This window comes from Cupressus sempervirens, chromosome 5, assembly GCF_028749045.1.
Source record: "Cupressus sempervirens isolate cs-2001-9-10 chromosome 5, ASM2874904v1, whole genome shotgun sequence".
Lineage (NCBI taxonomy): Eukaryota > Viridiplantae > Streptophyta > Pinopsida > Cupressales > Cupressaceae > Cupressus > Cupressus sempervirens.
This window is the reverse complement of record NC_143122.1, coordinates 174723291-174737475: the sequence shown is the minus strand read 5'-3', so window position 1 is coordinate 174737475 and position 14185 is coordinate 174723291.

Genomic DNA, 14185 nt, shown 5'->3' with positions numbered 1-14185 from the left:
TTATTATATGCAAATTCAGCTTGTGTCAATACCATCTCTTAATTACTTGACTTATTCCAGACTAAACATCTTAGCAAATTTTGCAAGCTTCTATTCACAACCTCTATTGGTCTATTTGTTTGTGGATGGAATGTAGAACTAAACTTCAATTCAATACCCATCTTCTTCCACAAAGTCTTTCAAAAATAACAAACAAACTTACTATCTCTATCTAAAATAATGCTTCTTGGTAATCCATGCAATCTCACAATCTCTTTAAAGAAAAGTTGAGGAACATGTTCAGCATCTGATGTCTTCTTACATGGTATAAAATGATCCATCTTAGAAAAATTTTCCACTACAACAAATATAGAATCATACCCCTTCACAATTTTAGGCAATCCAAGAACAAAATCCATACTAATCTCAGTCTCAGGTTTCTCAGGAATAGTCATAGGTGTATACAAACTAGTATTTTGACTCACTCCATTTTCAACTTGACAAAATCCACAACTCTTTACATAATTTTGAACATCCTTATACATTTGTGGTCAATAATACTTCTCTTTCAACAAACTCAATGTCTTATCAATTCGAAAATGTCTAGCTAATCCACCACTATGCTTTTCCTTAAACAAATTCAACCTCATAGGAATTCGAGGAATACACAACCGAATATTTTTGAACAACATACCTTCTTGAATGAAATATTCATCACACTTACTTATGTGATCTGTTAGATTTGGTGATCTGCACTCTCTCCATGCCTCAGAAAAATTAGGGTCAGCATCATATAACTCTTTCATCTCATCAAAACCAAGAACTTCAACCTTCATTTTAGTCAACAAAGAATGTCTTCTACTCAATGCATCAGCAATTTTGTTAGTAACTTCACTCTTGTGCTTGATCACAAATGTAAAACTCCACAAATACTCAACCCACTTCATATGTCTTTAATTCAATTTATGTTGACTTCCCAAGTATTGTAAAGCTTTATGATTAGTATATAACACAAATTTTTTAGGCATCAAATAATGTCTCCACTTCTTCAATGCTTAAAAAATAGCATAAAACTCTTGATCATACACAAAATATTTCCTTTTAGCATCATTCAATTTTTCATTAAAGAAAGTAGCAAGTTTACCTTCTTGACTTAATACAGCTCCTATTGCATTACCATTTGCATCACATTCAACTTGAAATACTTTGTTGAAATTAGGTAAAGCCAATATAGGTAATTCAACAATCTTTTGTTCCAAAGTCTCAAAACTCTTATCAGCTCCATGTGTCCTCTTGAATTCCTTTTGATCTCCCCTTATTGTTTCAATAATAGCATTACAAACAACACTAAAATATTTTATAAACTTTGTGTAAAAACTAGCCAAACCATGAAATGATCTTACCTCACTCACATTCTCAGGTGTAGGCCATTCCACATTTTCTTTAACCTTCTAAAGATCCATCTTCAACCCATCAGCTGAGATCACAAATCCTAGATACACAATCTCCTCCAAAAGTCTTTTCAAAACTTCATTCATCAACCTCATGAAAGTACAAGGTGCATTAGTCAAACCAAAAGGCATAACCAACCATTCATACAAACCATCTTCTATCTTGAAAGTAGTCTTCCATTCATCACCTTCTCTAATTCTGATATGATGATAGCCACTCTTCAAATCAATCTTGGTAAAATACTTTGCTCCACTCAAACAATCCATTATGTCATCCATCCTTCGCATAGGAAACCTATATTTCACTGTTATCTTATTAATGGCTTTAGAATTAGTACAAATTCTCCATTGTCCATTCTTTTTAGGTACTAATATAGCAGGTACAACACATGGACTCAAGCTTTCTCTGATCAAACTTTTCTGCAACAACTCATGCACTTGTCTATTAAGTTCTTCATTCTCTATAGGTGTCAATCTATATGGTGCTTTGTTTGGAAAACTAGCTCTAGGAATCAAATCCATACAATGACTTATACTTCTTATAGGAGGTAAACCATCAAGAATATCTTTAGCAATAATGCCTTTATACTCATTCAACAACTCTACAATTTCTCTTAGAACTTGGTCAATACTACCATCTATCACTCAGTCACCACTAACTGGTACTCAGTTAACATTATTTTTTGACACTTGGTCTCCATTGACAAAACTTAGTTTTCTTGGAATTATAGAAAAACAGACTTGATTCTTTTTCATTTCCTTTTCAAATTGTTTCCCATTAACCATGCAAATTTTTATAGTAGTAAAGTTAACCTCATCTATAACTTCAATTAAAGGAAACAATGTTTGTTTCTTCCCATTTACCCAAAGAGTATATTGATTCAATCTTCCATAATGTACAACATATCTATCATATTGCCAAGGTCTACCCAACAAAATATGACAACAAACCATGGGCATAATATCACACAAAACTTCATCAAAGTAATGTCCAATTTTGAACTTGACAACGCATTGCTCACTTACCAATATCTTATGCTCATCTTTGATCCATGAAACATGATAAGGTTTGGGATGTTTTAGCCTCTACAATTGCAACTTGGTAACTAGCTCTTCTAATGCTAGATTTGTAGAACTTCCACTGTCAATGATCACTTTATAGCATTTTCCAGCATCTTACATCTTGTCTTGAAAAGACTTCTCCTTAAAATAGGTTCCTCATCACCTACCTTATTACATAAGGTTCTTCTCACCATCAAATTTTCTCTAGCCTCACATCCACTTGGTGAACTCTCAATGTCTTCTTGAATCATAGCATTTCTATTATTCTACCCACCTTCAGAATATTTACATTCAAAGGATCTATGCCCTTCTTTACCACATCTAAAACAATTACCATGAAATCCACCTCTAGAATAAGAATTACCTCTCATTTAGTAAGAATTAGTGCCTCCTCGATAATAATTACCACTTTTCCATTCAGTCTTTCCTTTTTCATCGTTCTTCCATTTAGATTTTCCTTTATCCTACATAAAACTATCAAATCTGCCACTTTCTCCATAAGATCTACCTTTGCCTCTCTAGAATCTACCACCTCTACCTCTCTATCTTTGTTCATGCTTTTTTGTCAAGATCTACTCAACTTTCAAGGCATATTGCTATGCTTCTTCTACACTTTCTAGCTTCACAAAACTTATTTCATCTTGTATTTTAGATCTCAATCCATTAATGTACCTTGCAATTTTCTCAACATTATCATCCACATGTCTAGATCTAATGTGTAATCTATAGAATTCCTTGGTATATTCTTTTATAGTCATGTCCTTTTGTTTGAAAATTTGCATCTTTCTCAACAAGCTAACTTGGCAATCAGTGTTAGAGTAAATAATTAATTATTAATTATTTATTCTATTTACTTAAGCTTACTTAGGTTAATGCATTTATTTAATATTTTGTACTTAATGCATGTAGTGGTTAGTTCTTGACAACATGGGAGTTTTTCCCCTTCTAGCATGTTCCACCTTTTGTGGATGTGTATTGAGTTGTCAAGCTTATCTTCTACCACCTTCCAGCTTGTTCTACAAGCTTCCATGAGCTCTTTATAAGTGGGCTCCCTCATTGTACTTCACATCTCATTGTGCATATTGTAAATACATTTTTATTGTGTTTACATATTTGCTCTCATGTTTGTTTAGGGTTTTTCCCTTGCTCCATGCTCTTCCTCTTCTTGGCTTCTCTTTGCAGGTTCTCACATGTAGGTGATCTTGGGCATCTTCAGAGTTGGATTTCATTGACTCCAACAAGGTATGAGAGCCTTCCTATTGCTGCTTTGTTGAAGATTTCTGAAGCCATGATTTGAAGTCACAAACCCTAGTTTGTTTGTGTATTTTTTCTTCAAATCAGGGGATCAACAATTTTTTTGGAGCGCATTAGGGCCAAATGGACATCACCATTAGATTTGAAAGGCTATTTACAGTCAGGATTCATATAAAACTTTTCATTTTTGGAGACAGAGCTCCTCGTATGGACAGAGCTCCTCGTATGGACATAGTGCGAAAAAAATTTAAAAAAATATATTAAAAAGTGCTTCGCTGTAGCAATGTTGAAGCACCACCCAATGGCTACTCACACTTCATCTAGCCTGATGGAACCTTTGAACACTCCGTAGATGCTCCATCATTCTCACCGCTCAGCCCATGTCTCTGCTGCGCTCCATCGGTGCTGTTTCAGCCACCTCTGCCCAGTCTTCGCTGGCTATTCCTGCCTCTCCACCACCATCCCTATTGTCACTCTAATCAGCAGACTAGTCACTTGTATGGCAATCTATCATTCAATAGATGCAGCATAGTTGGCAGTCGCAGGTGTGACATGTCGCACATGTGCCACGTGGCCCTACCATGTCACACCTGGAACGTAATCATTGCCACATGGCTACCATAGGGACCTGCCATGTGGAGTGCCACATGACACCTTTTTTTTGGTGATGAATACCAAACTGTCAATTTTAATGCCATGACTTGCTGACATCAGCATGACATCAGCACTACATCATCATCCTTGCTTGCACTCTCCTTCTAGGTCATTTTGGACCTACTTGTGGTTTTTTGGCCATATCTTTTGCATATAGAGGTATTTTTTAAATCCAAAAGAAGTGCCAGAAAGCTGGTTCCAAGATAGAGACATTGGTGTAGGTATTTTTATGTTTTGATGCATTTTCATTTCCTATTTTTTAAGTTGAAGTCTGAACTCTTATTTTTGACTTCGGCAAGCATATCTTTTGCATCCCATGCCTATTTTCTGAAAACTTTATATTTTTGGAAAGCTAGTTCTGTCACCTTTTCAAAAATGTGGTCTTTTTTTTTTATTAGTTTGCCCATTCTCTTTCTATCATAGTTTTGGAATTTTTTCTATATGGTGGATATTTTGAGCGTTTTAGGCCTGAGGATCATTTTCCTCGCATGGTTTCTCTTGTTTTAGGTTGTACTTTGTTTTGTTGTAGTTTATTTTCAATTCTAATCATTGTAGCTATCATTTTGAAGCACTTTTATGTATTGCACTAAGATAAAATGCCATTTTTGCATTCTAGAGATCATGAACATTGTTTTGTGTCAGTTGTACATGCACTATTTTCATAAAGGACCATGGGGGGATAGTTGTTTGCTATTTTAGGAATTTTATTTTTATCAAGTTAGTGCCCCTTCCATGACATTAGCCCCATGCAGAGTCAGTTTGACCATGTCTTTATAGGTGTCTTTACCTCTTTCCCTCTCTTGTCATTCTTGGTTCGTCTACAGGAGACTTTGGCCCACCTTCTCAATTGCCTATCATCACACCCCATCTGCATTAAGGGGTTGTTATGATGTTGTTATAATGCATCCATGGTTCAATGGTTTGATAGTGTGAACTATGTATTCAGTGATTAATCCTATGTACAATAAGATTAGTCTAGATCCTTAAAGATTACGCTTTGTTCTGAAGATAGTCTTTTAAATGCTATCAATCTTAGGTATCTAATTGCTCTGCTTGAATTCCTTAGGATTAAGCTTTGCTCTAGAGAAGGTCCTTAAAAAGCTTATCAATTGGTCTCCGTGTCATCACCTTCGGAACCAATCTCATGTTCACATCATGCTTTCTGATTATCTTTGAATTGAACGTGTTGCTCGCACATTCATTCAAAGAGGGGCAAAATGTAATACCCCAAAATTGGCTCATTGCCGTTATACCAATTCTAGTCTATTTCTGATAATTCCAAAGTCCTATTCTAATAGGCAATTCTAATTCTGCTATTCTCTACTTGACTTAATTGTCAGATGCAGAAAAACCCTAATCTGCATTCATCATATTTCTTATTTATTTCCTATAGTACGTACTCATATTAGTTGCATTAAACCTGCTTGATTAATATTTAATTTAATTATTAAGTATTTATACTTTAATTTAATTAAATTATATCCTAAGGCTAATATACTATGGAATTAAATTTATTTAATTTAGTAAATACGCCTATCTTAATTAATTAAATGTAATTATTTAATTAAATGAGAAAGGTATTTCTAATTAATTAAAAGAAATTATTTAATTAAATAGAGTACTTACTTCTAAATAATTAAACAAAGTTATTTAATTAAATGGGAAGACATTCCTAATTAATTAAATAAAGTTATTTAATTAAACAAAAGTGTCTCTAATTAATTAAAGATTATTTAATTAAATAGAAAAATTAATTATGAGAGCATATTTCATTTTATTAAATTAAATATCTCAACAAAATCTCTCTTCACTTCAAAAAAGGCGAATTTCCAGTTCACTATTGATAAAAAATGAGTTAACACAGTTAACTCCTTTTTCTACTCAAACTAAAACAGTTAACTCCTTATTTATCTCAAATTAAGTCTGTTAACTCCCTTTAACTTGGGAATCTCCCTTTATGACTGAAACTCATCTTCAATCCTGACTGTTGATCTGAATCGATCTCAACCGTTGATGGATTCTAGGAAACTCTATTTAAGAGACCCTCGTCTCTTCATTTGAGGGAGGATGAATTGATTTGCTATCGAATTACTATTGAAATTCATGCTCATATTTACTTACATTTCTTGCACACATTCTCATTTTTAGTTTAATCTCATTTTAGTTTAATCATGCATATGCTTAATCTAGTTTGCTTCATTTGTTCTTAGATTACATTGCATCTTTCATTTTCTTAGATTAATCCGTATACTCATTCTTAGCTTAATTCCATTGTCAAATCCTTCGTTCTTAGAGGGTCTGGTTGCCTACACCTCGATTTTGAGGATATTAACAGGCAAAATCCCTTTAGATAGAAGGCAATAGGTCACTTTGCAGGGCAAATTTCGGATGTACAATTCAATGTTCATTCTGCGATGAATCCGCAAATAAGGACTGTGTTGAAGTGTGTGTGTTAGCATAGGCCGCATTTTTACGCATACATTTCTGGCGCCCACCGTGGGGTAGGGAAAATCAATTTCTCTGGCCTCTTTGTGTATTTTTTTAATCATTTTTTTGTTCTCTGTCCGTACTATTCCGTACAGGTTCGAATCTTCGCGTGAAACTATTCATTTTTGTGCGAGGATATAGAATCTTCGTGCGAAGATTCTTTCTGCATCGCACAAGAAAGTTCTTCGACGCGTGAATCTTCGTGCGAGACTTTATTTTTTCGTGCAAGCTAAATTTAATCTCGTGCGAGCCAGATTTGATTTCACGCGGGTCGTAAAACTTCTTTGCGTGGACTGTCAGGAATTTCGCGCGAAACTCTACTGACAGAGGCAAATTATTATTTTTTGCATTGATTTGCGTGTTTTTTTGATTTTTTTGTTGACTGTTAGCAGTTTCTAGTGTTTCTATGTTTTGTCTTGGTTTTTTATTGAACAACATAGTAGCGGTTTCAGGAATAATGGGAAAAGCATGCTAAAGTTGTCAGGAACAGGTAAGAATCTACTAAGTGCATTGTGAGGATCACCAAGTAATCTTCATCAGCTGATAACATTTCATTTGGATCTAAAACAAACATCTTTCATGTCGAGCTTGTGTGTTTCCTTCTGTACTTCAGTTTTACAACACATGCATAAACTCATACTAGGGTGTAATCTCTGTTAGTATTAATTTAGCAGGCTTAGTCTTTAGTGATAGATCTGATTAACTATCTTGGGTTATTGGACTCGCTAATCCGTCGACCCCTCGTTCCACCCTGTGGTTGCAAGCTCAGCACCACGTTAAATAGGGGAGGGGTCTACAGGACATAAGCGTTGAAGGCTCCACAAGGCAACCCTTTTGTGCTTTTTAGAACTCACTAATTTCTGAGTTGTGGACTCATTTTGGCTTGTGTGAGGGGTTAAATATTCCACATCTTTGGACTCACCTCACATTAGTTAAAGCATTAAGTGTACCCCCTTATGCTTTTTGATTACTTTTAGATAGATTTTCTTTCAGGAATTAACATCTGTACACACATAGTAATTAAGCCCCCATGAACACTATTCGTGGATCTTGAGGGAGTGGGTTCCTAGTGAAACTCCTCTCTAAGACGGATTCCTTATGGGTGGGGAGGATACTTTGAGCATCTCGTAGATAGATGAATCTTTGAATTGTTGATTAAGGCATCCTTTCTCTAGAGAGGTTGATAGATCACAGGAAGATGATATCATAGATCTTTAAGGGATAATCTTAGTCTAGCATGTCGGATTAATCCGTTTGCTTTGATTGAGCTAAAGGTGAAAAGGTTTCAAAACCTTGAATCTGGAAGCTAAGTCCCCTTGTGGTATACTATTATGAGTTGGTCACCTTTAGAGAGGGTTAACCGTAGCAGACAATCCCTCTATAGGGAAAACTATGATGACGGAACCTCAAGCAGTAATAGCCATTCTCGCCATGGTAATGACAACCGCTATATAAATGTCCTTGTGGAAGAAATCTCCATGGGTGTGGTTCACTGTGGGTTGTCAGATCTCCCTAGCAGCTCTTGAAGATTAAGTTCTTAGACTGTGTCAAAACCTCGGTGCGCTGAGATTGGGGGTCACCCCTGTGAGCCATAAAAGTTGTAGAGTCAAACCATTATTAAATGCCTTAGAGAAGCCAACTTTTATTTTTCTAAGGAACATGTGCGATGATTGCAAAATTCTTTGAAAATGTACACAAATAGCTCTCTTATGGATTAAACACAAACTAAGTCACTTGATTGTTCATGCGCAAGGTTGCTTTTTCCCTTGCTCATTATTTTTGGATGTGCTTGAAATCACTTGCTTGCTATTCTACGTGCCTATTTATCTGCCTGGTTATTGGATCGATCAAAAATTTTGTCAAAATTAGTCGCTCTTGTGAAATTGTTCTGTCCGTTCGCGTGAAATCATTTTGGTTTCGTGCGAAATCATTTTTCTCTCGCACGAAATCATTTGGATCTCGTGCGAAGACATTTTTCCCTCGCGTGAAATTAAAAACTGTTACTAATCTTCACGCGAGACATAAACATCTTTGTGTGGGCCATAAAACTTCTTCGCGTGACCCGTAAAGGTTTTTCGCATGAAGTTTTGTATCAGCATTACAATTTGAGTCTGTTTTAGCTATTTGTAACCTACACGCTGTCCTTTTTTGCATCCATTTATCGCTCTCTGTTTGCAAACAGTCCTGGAACAGTGACACTTTGCTTAATTGAAAACTTGTGTCTTATACCTTGACTACTCTCATCTCATACATCCTTGTCTTAATGCTTGCCATACTTTGTGTTGCAGTGGTCATAATCTCTGGCTGTTTTAGCCTTTAAATCAGACCATTTGTGCCTTAGTGAACAACATTCTTGTTACTATCTTTTCCTTTTTGAGACTCAGTCTTAGTATAGTCCTTGTCTAGGTTCTAGCTTCGTGTCCTTGCCTATGACTGTCACAACCAGAAGTGGCAACGTGTTTTATCCTAATAACATTAGATGTGGTCGTGCTAGGGGTCATAATTGTAGCAGAGGTAGCTTACCTTTCGCTACGCAATCCATATCTAGTTTGGCTAGTGAGCGTCTTCACGGTCTTCCTCACTTGCAAGGTCATCTCAAGATCAACGAACATTTCCAAATTTGCAAAAAATTGGAAATATTTTTTACCAAAAGGATACTGAGAAAGGTAGGAATCCTGCATTCTCAAACACAATGTATGACCCTTTCTCCACGGACCCTTTTCAAACACAACATATGGAAACTGAACAAGTTCCTATAGTGCCTAATCGTGAACCTAAACGGGGTAGCCATAGTCGATATCAAGAACAACCTAGGGATGACAAGGAGAAAGAGAAAGAAAATGACACTGATGAAGAACAAGAAGAGGTGGAAATCCTTCCTGAACACATAGCAAGACGTCGACGAGACAAAAACTTTCAGAAGGTCATGGGAATCCTAATCAACGAAGAGAAAGAAAAGTATTTTCTCAAACTCACCCAAGAAGGAGCTAAACTGCCCACACATTTCGATGTGGAGACCATTATCACACATAAAGAAGAAACCTAGACCACTAAACTCCAAAAACAACTAAAAATTATGCAAGACCAATTGGCTCAGATGATGCATGAGAAAGAGAAACCTAAAAAGACATACACATTGGACACTCTTTGTTCATTTCCATTTGATAAAAGTATAAACATGCCGCCTTTCCCAAGAGGTGTAGAACTACCCAAATATGACAAGTACTTTGGTACTACTGATCCCCAAGATCACTTGCGGGAATTTGGTGCTTTATCTATGGAATTTATACACGATCAAACGTACCTCATGCATTTATTCCCTAGAAGCCTAGGTGGTCAAGTTTTGGAGTGGTTTTCACATTTACCTCCTGGCATCAAGATGTTTGACGAAATTGCTAATTCATTTGTTTAGCAATATTCTCATAACATTCAACACCCTATAAATATTCGAGATCTATGCAACCTTAAATAGGAGGTGGGTGAGCCTTTTCTCACTTTCCTCCAACAGTGGAGACAACTTTATACCAAGTACTCCCATAAAATCCAAGAAATGGAGAAGCTCAACATTTTCACTGATAACCTCTTACCTGATTTCGGGTATAGAGTCCAACTACAAGGTCCGCGTACCTTTGAAGACATGATTACACAGGCTATCCGTATCGAAGAATTTATGGTCAAGAAGGGTGAGCTCACTCTTTAGAGAGACTCAAAACAAGGTTCCACTTCCAACAAGGATAAAATCAAACATGTCAACAAGAATCGAGAAAGTAGCATTTAATCTCACAAACTGCTTCAAAGCGGCCAAAAGTGCTAAGAAGCCTCCTCCTAACAATAAAATGTCTAGGAATAAACTGAGAAACTCATGGGCAGCATGACCCAAGTGAGAGTATACGCCTTTAGGAGAACCTTTGGATATGGTGTACAAAACATTGCTACAACACAAGCTTATCTCACCAATGGATAACCCTCGTCCCTATGATCCACAACCATGTCCACCATGGTGGAATGAGACCTCATTTTGTGAGTATCACCAAAACAAGGGTCATAAAACCATGAATTGTATAAACTTACGTCATAAAGTCCAAGACATGATTGATGCTGGTGAACTTGTGGTAGATGGACATAACAAAAACTCGGACCACAAGGCATTCAAAGAGCCTTTCCCATCTTATGAAAAAGGAGAGACTTCGAAACCAGAACCCTATAGTAAGGTCAACTATACGTATTCTAATGATGACAATGTCATTTACATGGTTGAACCTGTAGATTTTGAATACTGTGACGTTATTACCATAAAGGGGAAACAAGATAACGATAAACCCAAGACACCATTTGTCTTGAGAGGCCCTACTTTCAATAACATGGATAATACGTCTTTGCAACACTGTGCTAATGCTATTACTTGCTCTCATGCAAAATTGGTGCTCAAAGGTCCTACATCTCCTACTTCAAATCTCGAACAACACAAGGACAAAGCCCTTGCTGGTCCATCTGGTAAAGGTGCAAAACACACGACGAACTTGACTGTAACCAGTTATAGTGTTCTAGATCAATTGAAATGAATCAATGCTCACATTTCTATATTTGAGCTGCTTAAAATCTCGCCCACTCATAAGAAAATTATGGACAAAGCAATCACTGAGACAAACGTTCCTCAGGATCTTGATCTTGAACGATTTCAATCCATGGTAGGTCACCTAACCTCACCTCATCTTATGACCTTCTCCGAGGAGGATGACAACTCACTGAATCACCCACATAATCAGCCTCTACACATTGAGGTTATGATCCACCAGACACGTGTTCGTCGGGTACTCATTAACAATGGCACTGGCCTAAATATTGTTTCTGCAGCTCTGCTTAGACAATTGAGTTATTCTGAGTACTCTATCGATCCTTGATGAAAGATCACTATTAAAGCATACGATGAAGTAGAATGAAAGTCACTAGGTCTTATGACTTTACCAATTCGTGTCGGTCCTATCGAAAGGGATGTCACCTGTCAGGTGCTCGACATTTGCTTAGCCTACAACATTCTATTAGGATGGCCATGGATACATGAGATGCATTTTGTGCCATCCACATACCACCAATGCATTAAATTCCCATTTCATGGCTCTGAAGTTACTATTCCAGCAACTACTAGCTACACTTGCAATATGCTCAAAGCTGTTGAATCTTTCATCCCTGCTAACCGTGATCTACTGATTTTCACAACAATAAGCTGAAACAAATTGAGCAGTCATTTAAATTGAAAGAAACTGGTATGGGAGAGTACCACATAGAACCAGTGTTATCATTAACATCAATTCCAAAATCCCCTCGACATTTTGGGAGACCCTCACTAGCAAAGAAGCCATTCGTATTGACACCTCATACCAAGTTTAATGGTTCTTTTTTCAAAGCTACAGTTCCCTTGGAAGATGAAAGTGAAAACAGAGCCATTTCTACATGGATTTACAAAGAAGAGTCTCCAGTAGACCTAACAGAACAAGTTCGAGAAATCACTCCTAAGAAGTATGGACCTGGTCTTAAGCTTATGAAGCGTTTTGGCTACAAGGGAACTGGCCCTATTGGGTGCAATAACAATGGTTTAATAGATCCTATCAAAGCAATAGCTTGAAGAAACAATGACACAACTGGCCTAGGGTTCAAGAAGGTCCCTTTCCATTTGGGATCCAAAAAATTCATACCTGTACTTGAGAGTTCATCTAAAAATGAGTCACAATTTGAATCAAGTACTCAAAAGGAAGAATCTGATGATGAGGATTCTTACCCTCATCCTATTCCTTATGATCTTGCTAAATTCTTTGCTGAGCCAGATGACTTTGTGCCATGTGATTCTTCTGAGGACAATACTGAGCAACTCGAATATCATTCAGAAAAGGGAGAATCTAGTCAGTCATGTCATGTTGAGTATTTGTGTAAGAATCCAGAGGCTGAAGGAGAGTATGTCCCTATCACTGTTGGGCAGTTCTATAGTCTCTCACCATGTAGCACCGATTCTCATGAATATGAATTTGACAATCTTTCAGAAGCGACTACTGATAAAGACATTGACCAAGTGCATGTCTATGAAAATCAAATCGAAGTGAGTGTCTGGTCCAACTAGTGTCTTAGATTCATCAATTACTAATGTTCATACTCTGAGATGTTTGAATACACCTGTGGGTGAGGTCGCCATAGGTCTCAAATTGTTGGTCCACGCATTTAATAACTATACTATGAACGCAATTGAACTAGCCACTACTCTCTCACTCGCACATCCCAAGCTTATAGACTAGAACCCCAATACATCTAACAAAGTCCCCACATTCCAGAATGACTGTACTCTTGCCTGTTACCTAAATGCTATCAAACCTGTAACGTCTTCCACCAATGAGCAGAGTGCCAACATGACTGAGGCCGACATCAAATATCTTAGTCACATAATAAAAAAGAAAAATTGCAAGAGGTCCGATGGTGAAAACCACATTGTGGCAGTGTCAAATCCAAAAATAGTGAAAGCAAAAGATGTATCCAAGGGTGAAAACCTCTCTGAGGCGCTCACAGATGAGATATTTGATGTCCTTCCCAGTCACTTTCAGGAGAGATCATCAGTGTTAATAGAGCCAACACAGCCAATTAACCTAGGCACAGAAGAACATCCTCATGTAATACATTTGGCTCAGTCATTGTCAACTGAAGAAAAGGAAAAATTCATTGCCTTTTTCAAGGGAAAGAAAATAAATTTTGCCTGGACATATTCTGACATGCCAGGATTGGATCCTGATCTTATTATGCACCACTTGTCCATAATGCCAGGCATAAAACCAGTTAAATAGAAGCTCCACAAAATGCATCCTCATGTTGCATTGCTAGTCAAAGCCGAATTGGAGAAACTTCTGAAGGCTGGTTTCATTCGTGCAATTGATTATGCTGAATGCATATCCAATATTGTTCTTGTGTCCAAGCATGATAAGTCTATCAGAGTTTGTACAGATTTTTGTGATCTTAACTTGGCATGTCCTAAAGATGACTTCCAACTCCCTAATATTGATATGATTGTGGACATGATAGCTGGCTATGAAATGTACTCACTTATGGATGGTTTTTCTAGATACAATCAGATAAAAATTGCACCAGAAGATCAAGAGAAAACAGCCTTCACATGTGCATGGGGAACCTTTTGTTGGAATGTAATGCCATTTGGTTTAAAGAATGCTGGAGCTACATATCAGCGGGCTATTACTACAATCTTCCATGACATGATGCATAGAACTATGGAGGACTATGTTGATGATACTTTGGTCAAAAGC